Consider the following 25,000-nt stretch of genomic DNA (forward strand, 5'->3'; position numbering starts at 1 on the left):
AAAATCCCCGTCGCAAAGAGCTACGAAATTGCTCCTCGAGGAAGCAGGCCCGAGTGATGCTCGGTGAAATGAGCTCCGAGCATAAGTGCCACTCCAGTATTTCGAACCATGAGCGAGATACATTTGGTCGAATTTTATTTGACATTTTGAATAACAGTCTCCGGCCTTAACTGCTTCTGCTTGCATAAATTACGCCCCCGAGCGAGGTCAGCCTTTATGAAATTCTTGTTGAAAACAACTTTGTTTTGGGTAATGATTTTCCGTGACAATGACTAACTTTTCACACAGAGAGAGAGAGAGAGAGAGAGAGAGAGAGAGAGAGAGAGAGAGAGAGAGAGAGATTCACTGACAATGACGTAATTTTCCTGGAGAGAGAGAGAGAGAGAGAGAGAGAGAGAGAGAGAGAGAGAGAGAGAGAGAGAGAGAGAGAATGTGTGGATATGTGTGTGATTTTGTCACGCGATCTTTTGAGAGAGAGAGAGAGAGAGAGAGAGAGAGAGAGAGAGAGAGAGAGAGGAGAGAGAGAGAGAGAGAATATAAAAGGATGGAGAGCGTGCATATTTGTGATCATTCATCGCCTTTGTTATCGGGACATCACAAAGGAGATGCCTGCGATTATTAAAGAAAAGTCCGGCAAAAGTAACCTTTCCCTCCTTTTAAAGAGAAGACACAATGCATCCTTTGATCCTTCAAAGAGGTTGGATGTAAACCGTGGCGGTGGAAATGAAAAACGTGCACGTATCTTTATGCACGTCTATGTATCGTACAAGCACGTATGTAAAATAAAAATACATATATGAGACTACAAACTTCCTACAATGGGATCAGCACGGTCGCCCCATAATTACTCGGCATCATTAAAGTTTTCTCTCAAGAATACTAAGACGCAATTTCCTTAGTTACAAAGACAGCCTGCTTTATCTAGATTTTCTGTAAAAAAAAAAATGGAAGCTGTCATGATCTTTAAATAGTCAGTGATAATTATTAAAAATAAAACTAAACAAAATCCCAGAACCAGATCCTCACTCGTGTACATACCAACAACTAGTGACTCTTATTACCATTCGCATAAAAATCTGCGGTGTAGCTTTCACATAAACTCTCTCTCTCTCTCTCTCTCTCTCTCTCTCTCTCTCTCTCTCTCTCTCTATATATATATATATATATATATATATATATATATATATATATATATATATATATATGTGTGTGTGTGTGTGTGTGTGTGTGTTATACACATATAAATGTCTTTGTGTGGAGTCCGTTCACCTCAATTACCCACACCCTGTATTCTTAAAAATATATACATGATATTTATACCATAAAGCTAATGAGCACAGAATAATTATGCATAGATAAAGATTTAACGTATTTATACAATTTCATTAGAAAGCTGTTCAGTGAATCACAGTTTATTAACAGATTAACATAATGGCGATATCTTTTAATTTGTATATCATATCGCTCCCCGTCATAAATCAACTATTTCTCATAAAAATTTGCATAACCATATCAAAAGAGAAATGTATTGCAAGCGAATTGATGACAATTACTATTCCAACCAAAAATTGACCATAAATCATCATAAACACCATTGTCCATTATATATTTATGTTACTCAAAAGGCAAATTTTAACAGCAGATGGCAAATTCGCTGCTAAAACACAGAACTGTGTTGTTGATGAAAATAAACCAATTTTCCACTAATGCCATTTTTTCTACCAGTGGTCTTCAAAATAAAGAATAGCATTTTTTCAATAAATATAATTTTCCAAGATTACTTGATGACTTCACCCTTAACTTCGTGCCATTTAACTAGCTTAATTTAACTAAAAAAAGAGACAAATTGAAATAGGACATGACTAAGTAAGCATTACTGAAGTAACAAAAACTGACCCAAGTTCTGAAGGAGTTGTATCTTCCTCATAGACAAAAATCGATACATTTACGAACCCTTGTACTAATTTAGGGAATGTATAGTGCTGAATATCAATTTGATTTGCATATCATTATCTAGGGACTAATTATTATCATTTTAATTATCGCTATCATTCTGGGGATTAATTATCATTCGTAACGGGATGAGGAAACGGTGAGAGAGACGCCATCGATCCCTAATGGTTTCCAAGATGCAATTGTGAGCCCTTCACCCATCTACCCCTTCCATTTAACGCCTACGAAAAAACTTTGGCCTTGACAAAGTAATCGTTAATATTCTGTCAAAGTACAATGATCCTTTGTAGCGATTCAGCAGAATTCTGGAAAACAAAGAGGACCCCTGATCTTAAATTCCTAGTCTCCGGTTATTCTCTCCCTCAAGTCATTGCCGAAAGTCTCTTGTTGGCAAAAACATCCATCACCGTGTCTGGGAACTAATTGGCGGAGCTCATTAGTGATGCAATTAGCCAACTACCGCCAGAGACATTATTACTTTCGTCGACGTCATCATCATCGGTTCTCACCAGAATCCGGCGTTCTCTCTCTCTCTCTCTCTCTCTCTCTCTCTCTCTCTGCAGATTTAGTCCGATTACATAAATCTTTTTAACGATGTTTACAGCATAGTCTCCAGGGAAACTGTAGGAAGGAGAGGCGCTGTATTCATGTCAGTCTCTCTGTGATCTAAAGGAGCTGTGCATTTGAGAGAGAGAGAGAGAGAGAGAGAGAGAGAGAGAGAGAGAGAGAGAGAGAGAGAGAGAGAGAGAGAATAATGGTTGGATATGCATTAATATTTGACACGGATTATAAAAATTCATGGATCAAAAATATTCTTCACACAAAAATTCTGTAAAGATGAGCGGAGTACATCAAATGCACTGCTGTTTGTTCTTGATTTGAAAGACAGTTGGTCCTGCACAGACTCCGAGGAAGAAGTGGTCCAAGTGACCCCTGAATTGACTACAAGGTCACCCACCAGCAACGTGCCACCACATGCATTCACTTGAATCTCATTTAATCTCAAGTAATGGTCATCTACGCAACACGACAATGCTGCTTCACAATAAGTCGCCTGACGCCATAAAAGAATAATTTCACGTCACATCCTCTGTATTCTCGCTGGTCTAAGGACGAGTCTGCACGATGATTTAGCTCTTCTCTCTTCTCTCGCGTGTCTTTTCACTCCCCCTTTCACTCCCCCAGCTGGAGAAGTATCAAGATGAGACTGCCCTTCATATTTGCCGCCAGAGGTCGGTGGAATTGCTGTTGGGGTGACGGGGAATCATTGTTTGCTTTGGTGACTGTGAAAGCAGAGGTAACCTCATAAGTACAAACGCTGCTTGGAACGCAAATTTCCTCTACAGGCCAATTTCCCCTCTGTTCGTCGCATAGATGTTTTTCATTAGGCAAAGGTAATATCGACGAAGGGGACAAGGATGCAGCCGGTCAAAACAAGGTATACAGACACATGCACCATTTTTCAGATATGTATACAGTACACATGCAGCATATTCGAGATTTTCTTAAGACTATATAGATGCAAGAATATATCTTTTATTTAATAAGAGCCAATTATCGTTGAATGTCAGCACTGAGAGTCTTACCAGCAATATGTGATTGGATGTTGCTATTTTCCATCGTTCGATATAATCTACTTACTTCTGGACTCACCGATGGTATCAATGTCATAAAGTCCAGTAAATCCATTTGTTTTTGTCGAAATTTCGCAAATATTTTTCGATCACTCTCACGGACTTACTCAGGTATCTCAAATAACGGGAACAGAATAGTATAGTGCGAAAGAGTAGTATCGTAAGATAAGTGGAAGAAAATAAAACGAAGAAGAGCCAATAAATGAATGATGATGAAATATGAGAACGAGGGACATATCTTCTTTTTGCCATGTTATACAAGTAGTGCATGTCTAGTTTCATGAATCATGAAGTTTTGTTATTTGCGCTTTATCTCAATTGTGTTTTTTTTTTATCTTTTAGCAATAAGCCTAGCATGTCATTTATTTTTTGAGGCAAACCAGTTTTTGTCCAAGCCTCATCTATTTCCTTTCCATGAACGTTTCTTTACAGTTCAGCCTGCTTCAGTTATGTGAATAAAGGGTTTATTTATCTAGTGCATCTGATTGTTCTGCTCCACTGACTCCATATCCGGTTTGGTTCAAGTCAGAGGCAATTAATTATGACCGATGGTCTAAGACGTCATTTGAGATTCATTCTTCTATGCTCATGGTCTGACTCCCTTGGTCTGTTTAGTAGCTGCTAATCAATCAGACTCTGCATCTGTCTGTCTCAGGTTCTAGTAGCCAAGCTGTATAGGACATAATACCTTAGCTCTGATATTTTTCGAATTCTTAAATTTAACAAAGCCCCTTATAAGATATCCAGAGATGTCTTATCTCCAATACAGTTGACCTGCTGTGACTACGCAGTGCTATAAGCATTTCTGACATGGTCTAGACTCTAGATTATGTCAGGAACCACATTTTGATTTCCAGTTTAGCGTCAGAGAACTACTTCAGGCAGCCCACAAACAAATGCTCGACCTGGTCGTGTGTAGATGCAGGATGCCATTCATCACCATAGGAGTTGAAAATGTAGTTGCCCAAGTGGGAAATTGGATGTTTTCTGGCTTGTCACAACATCAGATTCCCTCGTTTTCTCTACCTCCTTCGTGACCAGCGGCCATCTGTTTCCCTTTCTGGAGTATCTTACAACTTATGCCTGGTGACCACACAATGTGATTTATATGCAGCCTGGCAAAGGTTGCAGAATTTCCTTTACAGCTAAAATGCATAAAATTCGGGCGGGTATGCTCTTAAAACAGCTAACTATACAATGGGAAATCAAAGTCAATGAAGATGCTAATCTTTCATCACCTTCAACTTTGCATGTTGTCAATAATTAACGAAAAAAGGTGTTATACATATAAAAGAGAAAATAATACAATAAAAATGTTATATACAAATGCTGGTCTTAGGACAATGAGCTTTGTGAGCTAAAATTGGGGAGCTGTCTAGTAGACGGTAAAATTATTTTCTATTGCATCCAGATGTTCACTAGCCATATTCCTTAGTTTCTGGTTAGTATGCAGAACGTTCACCTTCTGTAAATCGAAAACCAAGTAATGATCATGCATGGGCAGACAACAATGGAAGTCTACAGCCAGGAAGTCAACAATGCATGACGAATTCACAGCAATGCCTGGTTTTACAGGGAGATTGGCTTCTTAAAGCCTTCTTCCTAAAGAATGGCCGAGACTCGTTTAGGTCTTACATAACATAATACAGTATGTCAGTAGTTTAATTTGATCATCTGCCTGTCCTTTTAGCAAATCGCTGCCCACACCCTCGTTATATCCTTCATTTTTAATCACGAAATTCAGTAAGGTTCCTGTCATTTTGCATATAATGTTTTACTCCTATAAGGTTCAATCACCTGCAAGGGATGGAAACTAATCAACTGATTTGCCTGTTGCTTTGGTTTAATGCCACTCCATCATACTCAGCCCCAAAAGTAAATTTTGTATTTATGATAAGATGGAAAAGGATCGACCATAAAACGAAAAAGCAGAATTATCAGTGGAGAAAGAAAAGTACTTCTCATGCAGCTAAAACCGGAATGAAAGCTTAATATCACGTGAACGAGGAAATACGAGAGTACAGCATCGGAAACCGTAACACCAGTCGTAATCTTTGTATCTTTCACCGTTTCAGTATTGCATAAATAACTTGCAATATTTTGGAACTGAATATATGCATGTAATACGCACACACACAAATATATTTATACATTCACATACAGACGCTATATAAAGATAACGAATGTTCGATCAAGCAAAAAGATAACATGTATTTCTCGATATTGAAATTGCGTTGATAAACTGTTTTCGGGATGTAGTCAGGTTTATTGCACACACCTAGCAGTTATGTGTATATATATACATATATATACATATATATATATATATATATATATATATATATATATATATATATAGAGAGAGAGAGAGAGAGAGAGAGAGAGAGAGAGAGAGAGAGAGAGAGAGAGAGAGAGAGAGAGATTGGACCGTAAATTTACTAGTAGATTGGTTTTACCCCTCGGGAGAGGGGGATAACCTTGTCGAGCCCTCCCCGATGGATTAGGACATTATTTGTGGCAGTTATTGAAAGAAATGTGTTTGTGTGTGTGTGTGTGTGTGTGTGTGTGTGTGTGTGTGTGTGTGTGTGTGTGTGTGTGTGTGTGAGAGAGAGAGAGAGAGAGAGAGAGAGAGAGAGAGAGAGAGAGAGAGAGAAACTTGGACATTATCTGTGGCAGTTACTGAAAGCAATGATGTAAGATCAGGTTCAAAATGGTATACAAGGTGCTAGAGAGAGAGAGAGAGAGAGAGAGAGAGAGAGAGAGAGAGAGAGAGAGAGAGAGAGAGAGAGAGACTTGGACATTATCTGCGGCAGTTTCTGAAAGCCATGATGTAAGATCATGTTCCAATTAGTATACAAAGTGCTAGATTTGGTCAGAGAGAGAGAGAGAGAGATAATGCGTTTACGTGTAAACTTTAAAAAAACATAAACAGGCAAACAAATGTATTCGCAAGTGCGTTTTCCCCCCAAAAAAGATGAAAAAACAGTGTTCAGCCATTTTTCGAAACCTCATCCCGAAGAAACACCTTAATTCAACCCATTTTTGGGCCTGTTTTTACTTTTATTGTAGTTTCTTTTATTGTAGTATCAAGCAGGAAAATTCTGCAATTGAATATATCAATTTCAATACTCAGTTATAACAGACTCAAATAAAAGGTTTCTAAGAATTACCGAACTCCATTTAAAATCACTAAATATGAGTAGTACTTATAACCGCAACTCCCCTTACGGGGGTAGTGCTGTCAGTGTACCTCATGCGGTGCACTGTGGGCATTATTCAAGGTTCTTTGAGACGTTCCCTCGGCCCCTACCTGCAACCCTTCCATTCCTTTTACTATACCTCCGTTCATATTCTTGCTTCCATCTTACTCTCCACCTTCTCCTAACAATTATTTTAACAATTATTTTAAAATACAATTCCAATGATATAACTGCAATCTGTCAAGAGAATTTATTTCTAAAATAATTCCTGTGTGATGCAATCGTCCGTGTCTCTACTTTAAATGAGTATAATATCAGTTCCACCAAAGAATGGCAACTCTGCTTCTGAGAACAAGACATTTTTGCTTTAGCTATAAATATTAGCCCGATCTCCCAGAGGCAAAAGGTGGCCAAGACCGAGTTGCGTGTTCCCATGTCATCAACCAACTACTGGGATTATCGTCAGGGGCAGATGTTTTTAGTAAGTGGTGTGCGCCTCTTTCTTCATTAAGGGTTTTCTCTTTTCCTTTTTCGCCTACACTAATAGGATTATGTTTAATGGGATACGTCACATGAATGAAAAGACGGAATTGCCATGACACAGCTTTATGTCAGTGAACGGCCACACAATATCAGTGGTCACGGAGTTCCGAGTGACTAAGTATTTCATACATTGAGAAAGTTTAGTATGAGTGATTCTGAGAGAAAACTTGGACGCTGACAATTTCGTAAACGACCTATGTGTGTGTGTGTGTGTGTGTGTGTGTGTGTGTGTGTGTGAGAGAGAGAGAGAGAGAGAGAGAGAGAGAGAGAAAGATAGCAGAATTATTAGTTCTTGCATTTAAGGTTTTATATCTATTTTCACTTTAAAATAAAAAAAATTACTTAATAGTCTAATTTGATCAATAAAGCCATCGCTTATAAAATTCAAAAGAAATATACGTTACTGCTACTAAAAATTTTTTTAAAGCATACTTAATTTTTTTTATAATTTGAAGCAATTTGAAAAGTAACGCTTTGCAAACATAACATTACAAATACAACCCGTTAGTTTCCACTATACTTTCCCCGATATGCTAGATTTTTTTCCGCTTCCCTTTGGCGTCATGACTTTTAATTTTTATACAAAACAAACCTAAAAACAATGGATATTTATTGAATCGCAAAACAGAATCAACAAAAAGTTGTAAACTATAAATATGGAATCCGAAATAATAAGAACGGAAAGATATTCTCATTGGAAATTTCTCCAAATTTCCTATGCCATAAGAAATATGGATATTTACACGCACGCACACACACACACATATATATATAGTATATATACTGTGTGTGTATATATAATATATATATATATATATATATATATATATATATATATATATATATATATATATATATATATATATATATATATATAATATATATAATGTGTATATGTAAATTTACATATAATTTATAAATATGTATATAAAGATATAGCTATATATATATATTATATATATATATATATATACATATATTTATATATGTATATATAACCACTGACAACGAGAATCATTTATATGGTCATTATGAAATAACTAAAATACCACACCAAACGACAGATCCACAAAGGGAAGAACGAAAATCTACTAAAAAATAATTTCCCACAGGTAAAAGATCTCGAATATCATTTTCCAACATCTTTACTGACATTACCGAAAATGATACAGGACAAGTAAATATTTTGAGAATCTGTAATATTTACTTCCCCATTAGAATCATCTTAATCACGACAATCGGCTTAAACTATTGCTTCCTATCTTTTGCTTTTCTCATAAGAGAAGACGAAGTAGAGTCTTAATGGACGACAGTTTCACTTCCTGGTGGTGGAAGTCCGACCAGTATTATTACTACTGTAATCATCATCATTACCTAACCAGCGATTTTCACAACATCATTACATAACCAGCAATTTTTGTAACATCATTACATAACCAGCGATTTTCACATCATACATAACCAGCGATTTTTGTAACATCATTACATAACCAGCAATTTTTGTAACATCATTACATAACCAGCAATTTTTGTGACATCATTACATAACCGGCGATTTTCACAACATATTAGCCTACATAACCAGCGGTTTTTGAAGCATCATTACATAACCAGCGATTATTGTAACATCACATAACCAGCGATTTTTGTAACATCATTACATAACCAGCGATTTTTGTAACATCATTACATAACCAGCGATTATTGTAACATCACATAACCCGCGATTATTGTAACATCATTACATAACCAGCGATTATTGTAACATCACATAACCAGCGATTATTGTAACATCACATAACCAGCGATTTTTGTAACATCATTACATAACCAACGATTTTCACATCTTTACATACCCAGCAATCTTCACAACATCTTTACATAACCAGCGATTTTCACATCATTACATAACCAGCGATTTTCACATCATTACATAAACAGCGATTTTTGTAACATCATTACATAACCAGCGATTATTGTAACATCACATAACCAGCGATTATTGTAACATCATTACATAACCAGAGATTTTTGTAACATCATTACATAACCAGCGGTTATTGTAACATCACATAACCAGCGATTATTGTAACATCATTACGTAACCAGCGATTATTGTAACACCATCACATAACCAGCGATTTTTGTAACATCATTACAAAACCAGCGATTATTGTAACATCACATAACCAGCGATTACTGTAACATCATTACATAACCAGCGATTATTGTAACATCATCACATAACCAGCGATTATTGTAACATCATTACATAACCAGCGATTTTTGTAACATCATTACATAACCAGCGATTTTCACATCTTTACATACCCAGCGATCTTCACAACACCTTTACATAACCAGCGATTTTTGTAACATCATTAAATAACCAACGATTTTCCCAACATCTTTACAAACCCAGCGATCTTCAAAACATCTTTACATAACCAGCGATTTTCACATCATTACATAACCAGCGATTTTCACATCATTGCATAACGAGCGATTTTTAAAATGTTCCAAGCAGAGCAAAGCCCCGACACCAGTTAACATAGTAATTTGAATAACTCGCTTAGAAGATCACAATAAAATGGACCTTTGACGGTAATATAAATTTCAAAAAAAAAAAAAATCATACATAATAAGCTATTACAAAGCCAAAAATTAGGACGTACATTGCAAATTACACCGAGTATTTCCCTGGAAAGCCACACGACAACACTTCCTCGTATCCTCAGCCACATGCTCAGCAAACGAAACGCATTGTTACTTATTATTATTAATAATAAAACCTGAAATCCTGAAGAGCTTACACTGAAGTCGTTCAGAGGAAATTAAAGAGTAGAAAGTCGGCAGGAATTTTTACTGAGGTAAAAAACGTCGAAAGTGGCAAGAATTTTAACGGAGTTACGAAGGCTTTCTAAAATTATATGAATAATTAGAAGGCCAGCAGAATGAATGTATACAATACCTCCAGGATATCTCTTCCTATTAATATATCTACCGCCAGGATTATAAGATGTCTCTGTGGAATTGTAAAAAAAAAAAAAAATCTTGGTGCTAATTTAAGGCAGGCGTGTATATTCCACATTCTTCCGTCTTTTCTGCCATAATGGGAAGTTACGTCTCCTTGAAATAATATTTATCATGTTTCCGGCAAACATTAGTGCGCTCTCATGCAACAGCCCTAAATCTCATGCAATCTCGCAAGAGCATTCGTTTTTCATCCCTTATCTGAACATTTCAGTGAATATCAAGTGCCGCTTCACGAAGACAATTTCCCCCTCCGACAAGTTCTATGGCCATCCCAGCCCAAATTAAACATGCAGACATCGCTTCAGATGGTCCTCGACGAGATTAAAAAAGGGGGCGAAATCGTCTTTCATGTCCACCATAAGTGACGAGGAGGGGAAGCGTCAAGTGTAAATCTGGGTGCTTCTGTCGGGTGATGAGAACGCCTTCCCTGCTCCCCGTTCGATGACGTAAATAAACAACTGTCAAGCGGTGATGGCCAGCTGATTGTGGATTAAGGCGGCCTTATGCCAGCATAGTCCTTTGTTTAACAGGGGACAGTAAGTTGAGAAAGTAATGAGAAATTGAATATGAGGTCAGGTGTGGATCTCATCATCTGTCGTTGATATTAAGTCATTTGGTCTTTCTTATTGCATAAAGCTTTTATACAGTTCAATCGCTAATCTTGAAAAAAAAATTTTTTTAGTTAATTACGTCTATGGTAAATGGTCGAACTCTTCAGTTTCATAAAATAAAAAAAATGAAGTGTTGGTTTTCGACTGTTCCAAATAAGATATTACTGCGCATATAAAAAATTATTGAAACATCACAGAAAATCATGTCTCAGATGACTTAGTAAAAAAAAAAGCCACGCGCGCGTGCGCGCACACACAGACACAGACGCACACATATATATACAGTATATATATCCTCCAATAGGCATAAACATAATAAAAGCGATGGCATACTTACAAGAAACATTATTATCTTAATTATAATTCATAAGAACCATTAAGAGTACTTTGGGACGTAACTATACCCACATAAACAGTCACATCTATTCATAATTCGTCTATGTTTCTTACTTCTGTCATAACAACAAAACTTTCCCAATAGCTCTCGCCGGAGTATCAGGCCTGGATAACGCCATCGATTTTGGCATTCGCGTTTTCATTATGCTCTCGAACTGTAAAAGAACACAATTACATTAAGAAGGATTCTCGATAAGTAGCCCCGAAATTTCCCTCTTCAATTTCTGGACATTTTGCCCTAAAGTAGATAATGAGATTATTCGTCTGAAGCGACGCACTTTGGAAGGATTACGAGACGGACAGAAAACTTTCGGGTAATGACAACTAATAACTGAATTCACTGAATCAACCTATCTGTCTGTCTGTCCTCAAAACTACTACTGTTTTATGTCTGTGTGTCCTCTAAAATAACTCATTTTACTTAACCTGTCTCTCTGTCTGTACTGAAAAACTACTTTATTTAACTGACCAACATGCCTGTCTGTCTGTGAACATCTATTTTACTGAATCAACCTTTCTGTCTCTCCTCTGAAGTACTAATTTATTTCAGTGAGTTAACCTGTCTGTCTGTCCGTCCTCTGAACAACAAATTTATTTCAACGATTCATCCTGTCTGCCTGCCCTCGAAACTACTAGTTTATTTCGGGGAATCCACCCGAGAGACAGACAGCAATACGCTCCGTCAATGGAATGATCATCATTACCCGCAAATCCTTCCGGGTAATCCCCTGCAAAGCGTTTCACGGGAAATTGACGGTTTTATCCACATATGACATCTATAAGCCTCCCGTCTCATCGCGGTTAACTGATATCCTAATTACATTCTCTTCCAGTGAGCGATGGAACGCTTCCAAGCCCTTTTCTAAGCAAGATTTTCGAATTTCACGTCAGCCGGGTTGGTGACCTTCTTTCGTGTGACGCCATATTGATGAAATTGATAGGATACTGACATCTGTTTGATATGGTAAGCTACTTGAACCGCGTCAAAGTTTAAGATGCATGTCATTGTTATTTATTATATCCTGTATGGTTCTATAAAAAGGATTAATTATTATTTACTAATATTTCTTGTTCTTTAATTCATATATATATATATATATATATATATATATATATATATATATATATATATATATATATATATATATATATATATATATATATATATATATATATATATATATATATATATATATATATATCTCTATCTATATATATATCTCTATCTCTCTCTCTCTCTCTCTCTCTCTCTCTCTATCTCTCTATATATATATCTATATATATATATATATATATATATATATATATATATTTGCCTTTATATATATATATATATATATATATATATATATATATATATATATATATATATATATATATATATATATATATATATATATATTATAATATATATATTGTATATATATATTAAATATATATATTGTATATATACACATACGAAACCACAGACTTCCCTTAAATGTAGAGCTGAATAATCTTGGAGGTATATCCTAACAGAAAACGCTTCAATAATCGATGAGCTTAGAACCGCTTTAACAGCAGATTTCTATCATCATGAATAACATAATATAGCTTTCCCGTATAAATGTATAAAAGAATATTTACGCTTTTTGAAACCGAACTTTCCCACCAAGGGAATTTTGTATTTCCCAAGAGCAGTACGTTGATATGGTTAGGCTCTTTCAATATTATATACGATTTATATTGTTTGTGTCTTAAAAATTGTAGGTTAAATAGAGCACAGTTTGGGTGATGCAAACCACAAAAGGTTTGTGCAGAGAATGTAAATTTTCTTTAATGATTGTATGAATATTTTGTTTTTCTCTCTTACTACAATAAAGCATATATAAACAATCAGGTCATGTGGTTGCCTTAAACTAAAATTAACAGAAACTCAATACAAATATTCTGCCTTACTAGAATAAAACACAGATAAACAATCAGGTCATGTTGTTGCCTTGAATACCAATTAACAGAAACTCAATACAAATTTTATGCCTTTCTAGATTAAAACGCAGATGAATAATCACGTTATGTGGTTTCCTTGAGTAAAAAATAACAGAAACTCAAACCAAATTTTAATCGTACTAGAATAAAACATAGATGAACAATCACGTAATGTGGTTTTCTTTAATAAAAAATAATAGAAATTCGAAACAAATTTTTTATCTTACTAGAATAAAACATAGATGGACAATCAGGTCGTGGTTTTCTTGAATAAAAAAATAATAGAAACTCGAAACAAATTTTCTGCCTTACTAGAATAAAACATAGATGAACAATCATGTTATGTGGTTTCTTTGAATAAAAAATAATAGAAACTAAAACCAAATTTTTTATCTCACTAGAATAAAACATAAATGAACAATCACGTAATGTGGTTTTCTTTAATAAAAAATAATAGAAACTCGGGACAAATTTTTTATCTTACTAGAATAAAACATTGGTCAAGTGGTTGCCTTAAATACAAATTACAGAAACTCAATACAAACTTTCTGCCTTACTAGAGTAAAACATAGATGAACGAATAAAACATAGATAAACAATCACGTTATGTGGTTTCCTTGAATAAAAAATAATAGAAAGTCGAAACAAATTTTTTATCTTACTAGAATAAAACATAGATGGACAATCAGGCCATGTGGTTTTCTTGAATAAAAAAATAATAGAAACTCAAAACAAATTTTCTGCCTTACTAAAATAAAACATAGATGAACAATCATGTTATGTGTTTTCCTTGAACAAAAAATAATAGAAACTCAAACCAAATTTTTTATCTCACTAGAATAAAACATAGATGAACAATCACGTAATGTGGTTTTCTTTAATAAAAAATAATAGAAACTCGGAACAAATTTTTTATCTTACTAGAATAAAACATAGATAAACAATCAGGTCAAGTGGTTGCCTTAAATACAAATTACAGAAACTCAATACAAACTTTCTGCCTTACTAGAATAAAACATAGATGAACGAATAAAACATAGATTAACAATCACGTTACATGGTTTCCTTGAATAAAAAATAATAAAAACTCAAACAAAATTTTTTATCTCACTAGAATAAAACATAGATGAACAATCACGTAAAGTGGTTTTCTTCAATCAAAAATAATAGAAAATCGAAACAAATTTTTTATCTTACTAGAATAAAACATAGATGGACAATCAGGTCATGTGGTTTTCCTGAATAAAAAATAATAGAAACTCAAAACAAACTTTCTGTCTTACTAGAATTAAACATAGATGGACAATCAGGTCATGTGGTTTTCCTGAATAAAAAATAATAGACACTCAAAAAAAATTTTCTGTCTTACTAGAATAAAACATAGATGAACACTCACGTCATATGGCCTCCTCGAAAAAAGAAGCAATAGAAACTCTATAAGAAATCAGCGAAATAAAACTGGGCAAGATCTTGCAAAGCGAAGAGACGGCAGTGCTGAAAGTAATGAAACCAAGGGAGAAAGAACGGCGCCAGTATTGAAAGGGATTTTAGATTTCGTGGAACAAAGAGAGCGCTAACTACCAGGGGATAAGCGCATGACAAAATCAATAGGGCGTTAATGTCTCCTCGTTAGAGAAAAGAAAAAGAAAAAGCGCTACTGGATGATAACCGTTTAGAGTAAAAAATGCCCACATCACCGCGGAAATGGCTGCAACATCAGTTGACTGCTGCTGTTGTGATCAAGTACTTCTTCGGTGATGTATGCTCTTACATTAATTTAATCTTTTTACGCATACCGGAGAGGATATCCCCCATCAGCATAATGATAACATTCGAAAAATGTAATAACACGCATCCTTTGATCAACAAAGAGAGTGGCGTCCGTCATTTTATCTAGTGATGAAAAACTGGCGCAATACCCAAGATAAGGGATACACGATACAGAATATCGAAAATGACACACACTACACACACACACACACACACACACACACACACATATATATATATATATATATATATATATATATATATATATATATATATATATATATATATATATATATAAATTATATATACACAACACATACATACATATATATATATATACATATATATACATATATATACATACAAACGCGCATGATATATATATATATATATAATATATGTATATATATACATATATATTATATATATATAATACATATATATATATATACATATAATGACAATATATATACAGACACACACACACACACACACACATATATATATATATATATATATATATATATATATATATATATATATATATATATATATATATATATATATATATATATATATATATATATATATATATATATATATATATATGTACACATATACATTATTTGTAAACGATATACATCTATAAGTGCCATAAGGCCATGAAAACCATTATTACATTGCCTCTTTGCAAAATATATTAGCAAACGATCGTTTCACGAAACAAGTCATTCGTAAACCAGTAGAACTTGAGCTACTGGGTGGGGGGGAGGGGGACGTGAATCATTTATTTCAACGCTTTTAAACTAATGAGGCTGAAGGCAACCTTTAAATATCATAAGCCTCTTAGGAGAAGGATACTCAGGTAATTTGAATCTACTCCTATTGAGGAGTCCATCATCAATCACGAGAGATTGAATTTTCAATTAATTTACAGCACTGTGCAGCTTACTGAAAACATTTTCGTTTTCTGACTGGGTTGTAACCTTTCGTTTTCCTTTTTATTTGCCCATTATTTTTCGACGGCTCAGTTTTATATAACTAAGACTAAGCTTCAGATACTTTTCTTGCGACAGGGATTTCACCTGTACAATTAATATCCCCCATGGATTTGTTATGGCATCCATTTTCTTCTACACTTTAGATACCAAATATCTTACGATATCACCCAATAAAGTTCTCTTTAGCTACGCAACCTGAAACAGAAAATTATAACGGCCTCTGCACCTACCCCCGTCTCCAGTACGAAAAACATTAGAGTATTACAGTGATTAATAAATAAAAACCGATTTACCGCATGACGCAAGTATGACTTCCAAACAGTCAAATGAATTTTTTTCTGAAAGGTCTCACTCAAATATTCCAAGACCTTACTAAATCTTCCATTTGCTTGTGAGCAGCAATGACCTTGTGTTACAGGGTTTCTATGTTAATAATAATATAATCGCGCCACTGCATAAAGGACTATATATTTGTGTAATATATAAATTTATATACATGTATATATATACATATATACACACCATATATATATATGTATATCTATACATATATACATATTGGGCATGATTATAAAAAATTATTATGATCTGATTATGGTCTGGAATATTTTTTTATTGTGATTAGATTTTAAATGGTTATATTACTGTGCTCAAATATGGCACAGTGCACCTAACAGATGTAGCTTGCTACCTACTTAGGCATTGTACTTAATCATTGCCAATCATTATTTTTTTATATATACTCACAGAAAAATGTGATTATAATCACAATCTAATCATGCACAAAAAGAAAAATCTCATCATAATCAAAAATACCAAAACCAATCATAAATCATAATCAGTAAAATGAAAAAACAAGTAATCATAATCTAATCACAATCAAAAAACATATTCAAAAATAAAAATCAATATTCCAGACCATAATCAAAATCAATCATAATAATTATTTATAATCATATATATATATATACATATACATATTATATATATATATATATATATATATATATATATATATATATATATATATATATATATATATATATATATATATATAGGTGAATTTCGCTGCTAACCCAATGCTAAGACACGTGGGCAGCTTCGTGATGAATACATTACTGTCATCCATAGGCCTAATTTTAACGTCTCCAGCTGTCTGTCCTTGCCGCAGAAATAATCAGTTCGGAAATCGTAAAATCCTATCCGATTATCAAACCAGATGCAGCCAAATCACGTGACTAGAAAATCAGCTGTCAGCCGACTCGAATGAGGTTGCCATGTATAGCAATTCGGTATTCATGCATACCTTTATACTGCATGATATTACATCCACTCGTACAGAAATACCATTCACTGAATTTCAATATACGCTTCATTACCAGTATTCAAAAATTTTTATTTGACAATATGAGTATAATGCAAGGAAAGGTTGGAATGTAATAAATGTATAAAAAAAAAACTTGATGCAATGTAACACAGAAATATCTGTTCTCTACCACATAATAGGCCATCTGTCAAGTCGTTCTCCTATTTCTCCTTCAGAGAGAGAGAGAGAGAGAGAGAGAGAGAGAGAGAGAAACCAACTTATCTACGAAGTCCACTGATCTCTCAACCGTCTTCTGAACCCTCCCTGAACCCACCCACCCAGATTAGTAATCCCCCCCCAACCCCCCAACTCCTCCCCAAGATTCCCATGTGTTCACCAAGTATCAGTTCCATCTACCCCTGTGCCCTGGTTACAGGCAAGTATTCTTTCCCTCCTAATCTCCTCGTAGGAATTTTTCCTCTTTCTCCAGTTTCAGCTGTCGTATCACACATGGATATTTACGTAGACCAGATTAAAAAAAACCACGGATCTCATTACGTATAATGAATGCCCCCCGCGAAAAAAAACAGACTTAAGCCAGTCTTTTGATTGTATTAAGAGTGAATGACATCCTCTTTTTCTTTGAGATCTCTTAATTTAAGAGTCTAAATTCTCTACTTTTCCTTTTTTCTATTTTAAATCTATTGTTAGTTGAAGCGTTTTGATAAGATGATTATAACCGACCGAAGCACTTCACGATGAATTCTTAGAATTTTTATTATTATTATTATTATTATTATTATTATTATTATTATTATTATTATTCCAAACTGGGCGGTTGGGACACTCCCAGTTCCTCGTCTAATGATAAGACTCATATCCGGTTACAATCCCTCTCTGATATACTGTATTGTCAGAACAATGTTTCTGCAATACTCATAACTCAAGTATATTATTTTCCCTTCCATCCTTACCAAGAAAGATGATAAATATATAATAAAAGAGGGAAGACAATCAACAAAACATAAAGAAAAAAAAAACGTTAAAAATAACAGCAACGCCTCCCGCAGTGATGATGTTAAAACAATCAAGAGTGTCATATTGTCCCATCACGAAGTATCATCTTGAGCCTTGCCACGCACGAAAAATAAATAAATAAATAAATAAATAAATAAAAGACCGTCAAAAAAGGGGGAGGGGGGAATATTGTCCCTAGGGCAACACCGCGTAACTGCCAAAAGGGATTTACGCATCCGGATTCCAGACATGGTTTATTTTTGTAGCTGAAAGCTCACTACCGGTCAAGTTTGTTAAGGGGAACCCCAAACCGGATGTAGGGGACCTTCGAAAAAGGCCAGCGCTGAAAACCGAGGGGAAGGAACATAGACTCTATAAATCTCGGTGAGGGGAGGCCTTTGGATATTTCGTGAGAGAGAGAGAGAGAGAGAGAGAGAGAGAGAGAGAGAGAGAGAGAGAGAGAGAGCGTGCTCTAATACAGCCGCGACTACCTGAGACCAACCATCCAGAGGACGGCATCTAAACAGAAATTGTTCTTAAATGTGCAAGTGCGCGAGACAGGGAAACAGACAGAGATGTTTAGTGAAGTCGTTGTCTTATACAAAACTGGGCAAAACCTTGCGAACGAAATTTTTTTTCTATGAAAACACTTCGAATAATCTGACCTTGTATGACTGAAAATATAAATCCTTCGTAATAATTAGTTTCTCGTAGTCCACTGTATTGTAATACCGCCAACCTGCGTTTCAAGATAAGATCCCTGTGATATAAAAGGAGAATTCAAGTACTATAAGTTATGGACACTCGCGCAGTTAATCATGACTTAGGAGGTATTATAAAAATGGCAACAGGTGTGTATGAAGTTGCAATAATAAAAGCAAGATCGTTGCATCAATTTTAAGTTTCTTCATTAATAATTCTTCACTACCTGTGTGTGTGTGTCTTGATTGCCTTACTTGAAAATGCATGTCCACATCAGCATTTTCGAAGTCGTAAGAGAAGCGGAAGCTTGTTGCTAATAACTTTCCCTCCTGAAGTTTCCTTTCCTCTGGCCGTCCAAAGCAGTGCCCTAACAATGAACTCTCAAGGCGAAGCAGAGGCGGTCAAATATGATTTTAGAATCGATGTTGCTTACGAAGGCGGAAAATCACCACCGGGGGAAAGATGGAAATGTGGTCCAACACAAAGGAAGAGATTAAAGGTAAGACTCCTGAGGGGTGGATTGAGCACTTCGGAATCCGCAAGTAACCAACCATCCATCAGAGCCTAGGATCTACGGGAGGAGGATGAAAAGGCGGCAAATATAGGCAGGAAGGACAAATGGTGAGAAAAAAATGTGACAGGGTGTGAGGGGCGAGTGGCAGAAGGTATGGGGAAAGAGGATTAGGGAGGAGACCTCCTTTCAGTAAAGAAAGGGAAAAATATAAAAAGTTCTTCGACGTTTCTTCTGTTCTGGGAGACTTTATCTTCGGCCGCGCCAATGGCATCTGTTGGGAGCTCATCAGAATGACTTGGGACCATCTCCCTAAAACACTTCGGGGTTTCTTGCCCTCTCCTATATAATCGTATTCTTTGGAGGGGAATATACGTCTATATAGAAAAGGAAAGAGTACATCCTACAGACATGGAAACGGGAAGTTGGCAGCAACACTGACAGAAGATATTTACAGGGATCAGGTGAGAAAATCGTCTAGAAAAAAATGTATTCAATAATCAACAAATATTTTTATATGAAATACTCAACAAACAGAAGGCAGACCCATGCATGAACTCGCTTCGAGGTTTCTCTTCTGTGACTGAAGGACTGCAGGAAAAATAAATTAGGCCTATCCTGGCAACAGGCCCTCGGAGACATGATTTACGGGATAACGCTACGCTAGTCCTTTTCCCGGTTCCTTGTTAAAATAAACATCAACAAGAGAGAGAGAGAGAGAGAGAGAGAGAGAGAGCCGGTTTCATTCACAGTTAAAGGATGCAATTTATTAGGACAAGTAGCATTACCATTAATGTCTCTCCGCAGTAAGATATAAAAAAATAGGACAAAAACAAGAAAAAAAATGTTTTAAGGCATTATAGCGATAAGTAAAACTGCAAAAATTTCTATGAAAGATTTTTGTCTGATAACCAAAACTTTTTACCATACGTCGATTCGTAAATCCGAAATGCTCTCACCTACAACATTTACCAAGGAATCGTGTCATTTACTACCAGAATAACCGCTGAAGTAATGGCTAATAATAACAAGTAAAACATGCCCCGAAGTTTCTTCGGCGCAATAGTTTTCTGTACAGCCGCTACAGCGTATAATCAAGGCGACCGAAAACTCCCAAAAGCGCCCCAATTGGGAAGAGAACGAAAACAAAATAGCGTTCTATGCGCACTATCTTCAGTAAATGATTGTTGTCCAATAAATAAATGTAGTATAACACTTCTGATTTCGAAAAGGTGCTCGGGTTTCCCTGAATAGTAAAACCATCGGCAAAACCTTAACATGTAGAGGTTTTGAACGATGACACCGTCACGAGTACAATATGAAAGAGTATAAAATACACAGTTAATGCTTTTCGTCTTTAGTCATCTACAACAGACACTTCCTATCTACTTATCACACAAAAGTATTGCTAAAACAGGTTTGTAAAGTAGCAAAACCTAATACTGCCCATCACGTTCATTAAAAATCGCTATAAAACATTATCGTTTCTGTAATCATTAAATTAGAGAGCACCCAAACCTTTCTTGTACTTTGAAAGAGTTCAGTGGAAGAGGGTGAAATGGGAAATAGTTCTGTCACCTTTTCTGGTAGCCCTAGCTACAGGGAAAACTCTGGGAAGACCTTACGGTTGGTAACACCTCTTTCAACTTTTTATGCAGATGCTTTGAGGCAAAACCTTTGTTTCAAGACTAAATTATTGTGAGCAGTATTTGCGTACCTCGTATATTCTTGATGCCCACTACACACACACACACACACACACACACACACACACACATACACACATATATATATATATATATATATATATATATATATATATATATATATATATATATATATATATATATATATATATATATATATATATATATATATATATATATATATATATATATATATATATATATATATATATATATAATTATAATTAAGAAATGTTGAGAAATTAGCTACTCCTGGTGCTATTTTAATCTTTAAACATTTATAATACGAGTAAATTGATTCTGAAGCTTTTGTGAAATGAGTGAGGAAATGTGCTCCGCCTAGCAGATTTCAAGTGCAAAAAGCTATTGCTGATGGGGTTTTAAGTGAAGCTACTGCTCAGCCTATTTCACTTTCAGCTTTCACAAGAGACGTAGTTTTTAATCTTAAAAATAATAAACAGAATTATTAAAAAAGTACGTGTAGTAGCATGCGTCTCAAAATGAAGAAACAAATCCACAGATATGTTCCTGTGTAGATATGTTGAAAAATGAAACTATACAGAGCTTTCGAGAATCTGTAAGAAAATGAGAATCGTACAAATTCTCGAAAACTCTCTGTATAGTTTGAATATATCTGTACTTTTAATAATTGTGGATTTGTTTCTCCAAACGGATTCAAGTCTATGAAGTGTAAGAGTACACTCTTGCTATACTTATTCGCGAAATGATTTTGCATATTGGTAATCCAGGCTACTCTAGGGGCACGAGCCAGGTTGCTACTAGATTACAGAGTAGCAACCTGCTTATGAGGTTCGAATCCTTCACCTCAAAAGTTCCTCATTGAGCGGGTGGTTTCCGTTCTCAGCTAGCACTCTGCTGGCCCCGCGTTCGAGTCTCCGACAGGCCAATGAAGAATTAGAGGAATTTATTTCTGGTGATAGAAATTCATTTATCACTATAAGGTGGTTCGGATTCTACAATAAGCTGTAGGTTCCGTTGCTAGGTAACCAACTGGTTCTTAGCCACGTAAAATAAATCTAATCCTTCGGGCCAGCCCTAGAAGAGCTGTTAATCAGCTCAGTGGTCTGGTTAAACTAAGGTATACTTAACTTTTTCCCTCCACCCCTCCACCTCAAAGACTTAGCTGATTAGAGGATCTCGTAACATTCATTTCCTTTACAATTCACTGAACACTGGCAACACTGAGTAGCCTACTTGTTGCACGGTGTGTATTGAATCACGCTACAACCTTCACTTTTGCAAGTCATGCCTACACAACTACGGATATCAATGCCGCCTACTACAGATTTCCTGTTCTACCTTCGGTAAGATTTTCTTCTCCCATTATTTTATTTATTTTACATCACCAGCATTGCCAGAGCCTGGTAAAATACGCAAAAACGGTAATTTATTTATTTATTTATTTTTACTGACTTATTCTTTTATCTATTTATTTATCTGTTTATCTATCTTTTGCATTTGGTAATTAGCATCAACTGGAACGTCAAGTATGATACAATTTGCCTCAGCCTCTAGAGTTGATGTGTGTTATTAGTACCTATTTATGTATCAAGAAGCGCCACGTACTAAGAATCCAAGACCTTTCTCAACTGCCTAAATTTGTAGAACTGCTTCCCTGTCGGTCTTGCGGATATGATTGCCCGTAAATTTAAGAACCTTGTGTTATCAAGTGGACTTGTGCCAGGGCGGGTTCTCGCTCCTTGAAATTCCACGCTATATATATATATATATATATATATATATATATATATATATATATATATATATATATGTATATGTGTGTGTGTGTGTGTGTGTGTGTGTGTGTGTGTGTGTGTGTGTGTGTGTGTGTGTGTGTAGCGTATGAGCAGTCAAGATCGCAGAAGTGCCTAAGAGGTGCTACAGTTAAGAAACTCGCTTGTTAAATTGTATATAGTTAACAGCTACTTATATCACACCCATTTACTTATGGTAGTTATCTGTATAATTTCTTTAAGGAACAGCACTTGGCTCTTATACAGTTAGCCTTGGTCACATCTTGGGTGGAAGGGAAATGTTTTACGAAGTTTCATTTTACTGACAATTTTCTAAATAGCAGGAGCTGTGATTTATCAACATTACGGAAATAGACTGGACGATCTGTAAACAGCTGAAGGTAGGCCGAAGAAAATGTAATGCAACAAGTGCTTTGTCAATTCATCCGGCTTACTGAGTGACTGCATAAAAAACGAAATGAAATTTTCCAAATATTTGTATGAATTGTTAATTTATGTAAATATTTATTCTCAGGGTTGTGTTTCGGTTGAATAAAAGCATATGGAAAAGAGATTGTTGATTGCCCTCAGACGCAATATATATATATATATATATATATATATATATATATATATATATATATATATATATATAAAAAAACAGCAACTCATATGGGAATGGGCAAAGCTGAAGACAAAGAGAACAAGATATATATATATATATATATATATATATATATATATATATATATATATATATATATATATATATATATATATATATATATATATATATATATATATATATATATAATATATATATGTGTTCGTGTGTATTAAAATGTGTGTCCTGTGTGTTTGCATACATATATCCAACCATACACAAAATATCTGTCTGACATTCAGCTCCGAAACATATGAATTGTTAGTCTTGAGCAACCTACGCAGTTATATCTGAATACTAATGTATAGGCTGACATTTTAAAAAGATGATCTGCATTTGACCGTAAATAAATAGGAATATTCGCCTTCCGATCGGCAGAGCGGGTTCTGACAAATTTAACGAAATCAGGTTACCAGCTTTTGCTATTTTGAAAGTTCGTTGACTAGAGCCGCTTTAAAGGAGATACGGGCATACCTTTCGATTGCAACTGTGTGTGTTCGATTTCACTCTATAGACTTCAGAGAGAGTATAAAGTAGCGAGTTGTGATTTTCAGAGGGCAATGAATAAGCCCACATTTCTGGGCAAGTAAAGGCTTCTTCGAATCATGTAGAAAGCTTCTTATACGACCAACAAGTAATTCTTTGTCATTTATTAAAATTTAGGCTCCCTTACGCCTCAGTCAGGCTATTGACGACATTAAAACGATCTTTCTTGACTAAACAGCTGTACTTTTGGGAGTATTATTGTGTTTTATAAAAATTAATAAATTATAGAAATTATTGATACTGGATATCAATCTTACCTGGTCAAACCTACGTAATATATCTTCGATACTTTAAACGTAGAAGTCAATTGTCTAGTTCGTATTTTCTCATGAAATGCATAACGTTTCCAAATCATAAATATTATTCTGTGAACCCGGCTTGCTTTCTTATTGTGAAGTAAATAAGAGCTTATATTAAGGAGATTCCTAAGTTAAACAGATGTCGGTGTCTCGAAGATTTCTAATATTTTAAGACTATAAGGGAGTTTCTGAAGTAATTTCTTAAATCTAACATGAAAGAGCCATGACATGTGTAATGTTCTAACCATCAGTGTGCAGTTAGCATAATATCTTCTATTAAGAGATTTTTTTTTTTGGCAATTTATTTTATCTTAACGTATTATCAGGTTTTGCCAAAGCAAGTTTTTTTTCTCACCCGAAAGGCAAGATATATATCTACAGGA

This window comes from Macrobrachium rosenbergii, chromosome 44 (assembly GCF_040412425.1).
Source record: "Macrobrachium rosenbergii isolate ZJJX-2024 chromosome 44, ASM4041242v1, whole genome shotgun sequence".
In the NCBI taxonomy this organism is placed as follows: domain Eukaryota; kingdom Metazoa; phylum Arthropoda; class Malacostraca; order Decapoda; family Palaemonidae; genus Macrobrachium; species Macrobrachium rosenbergii.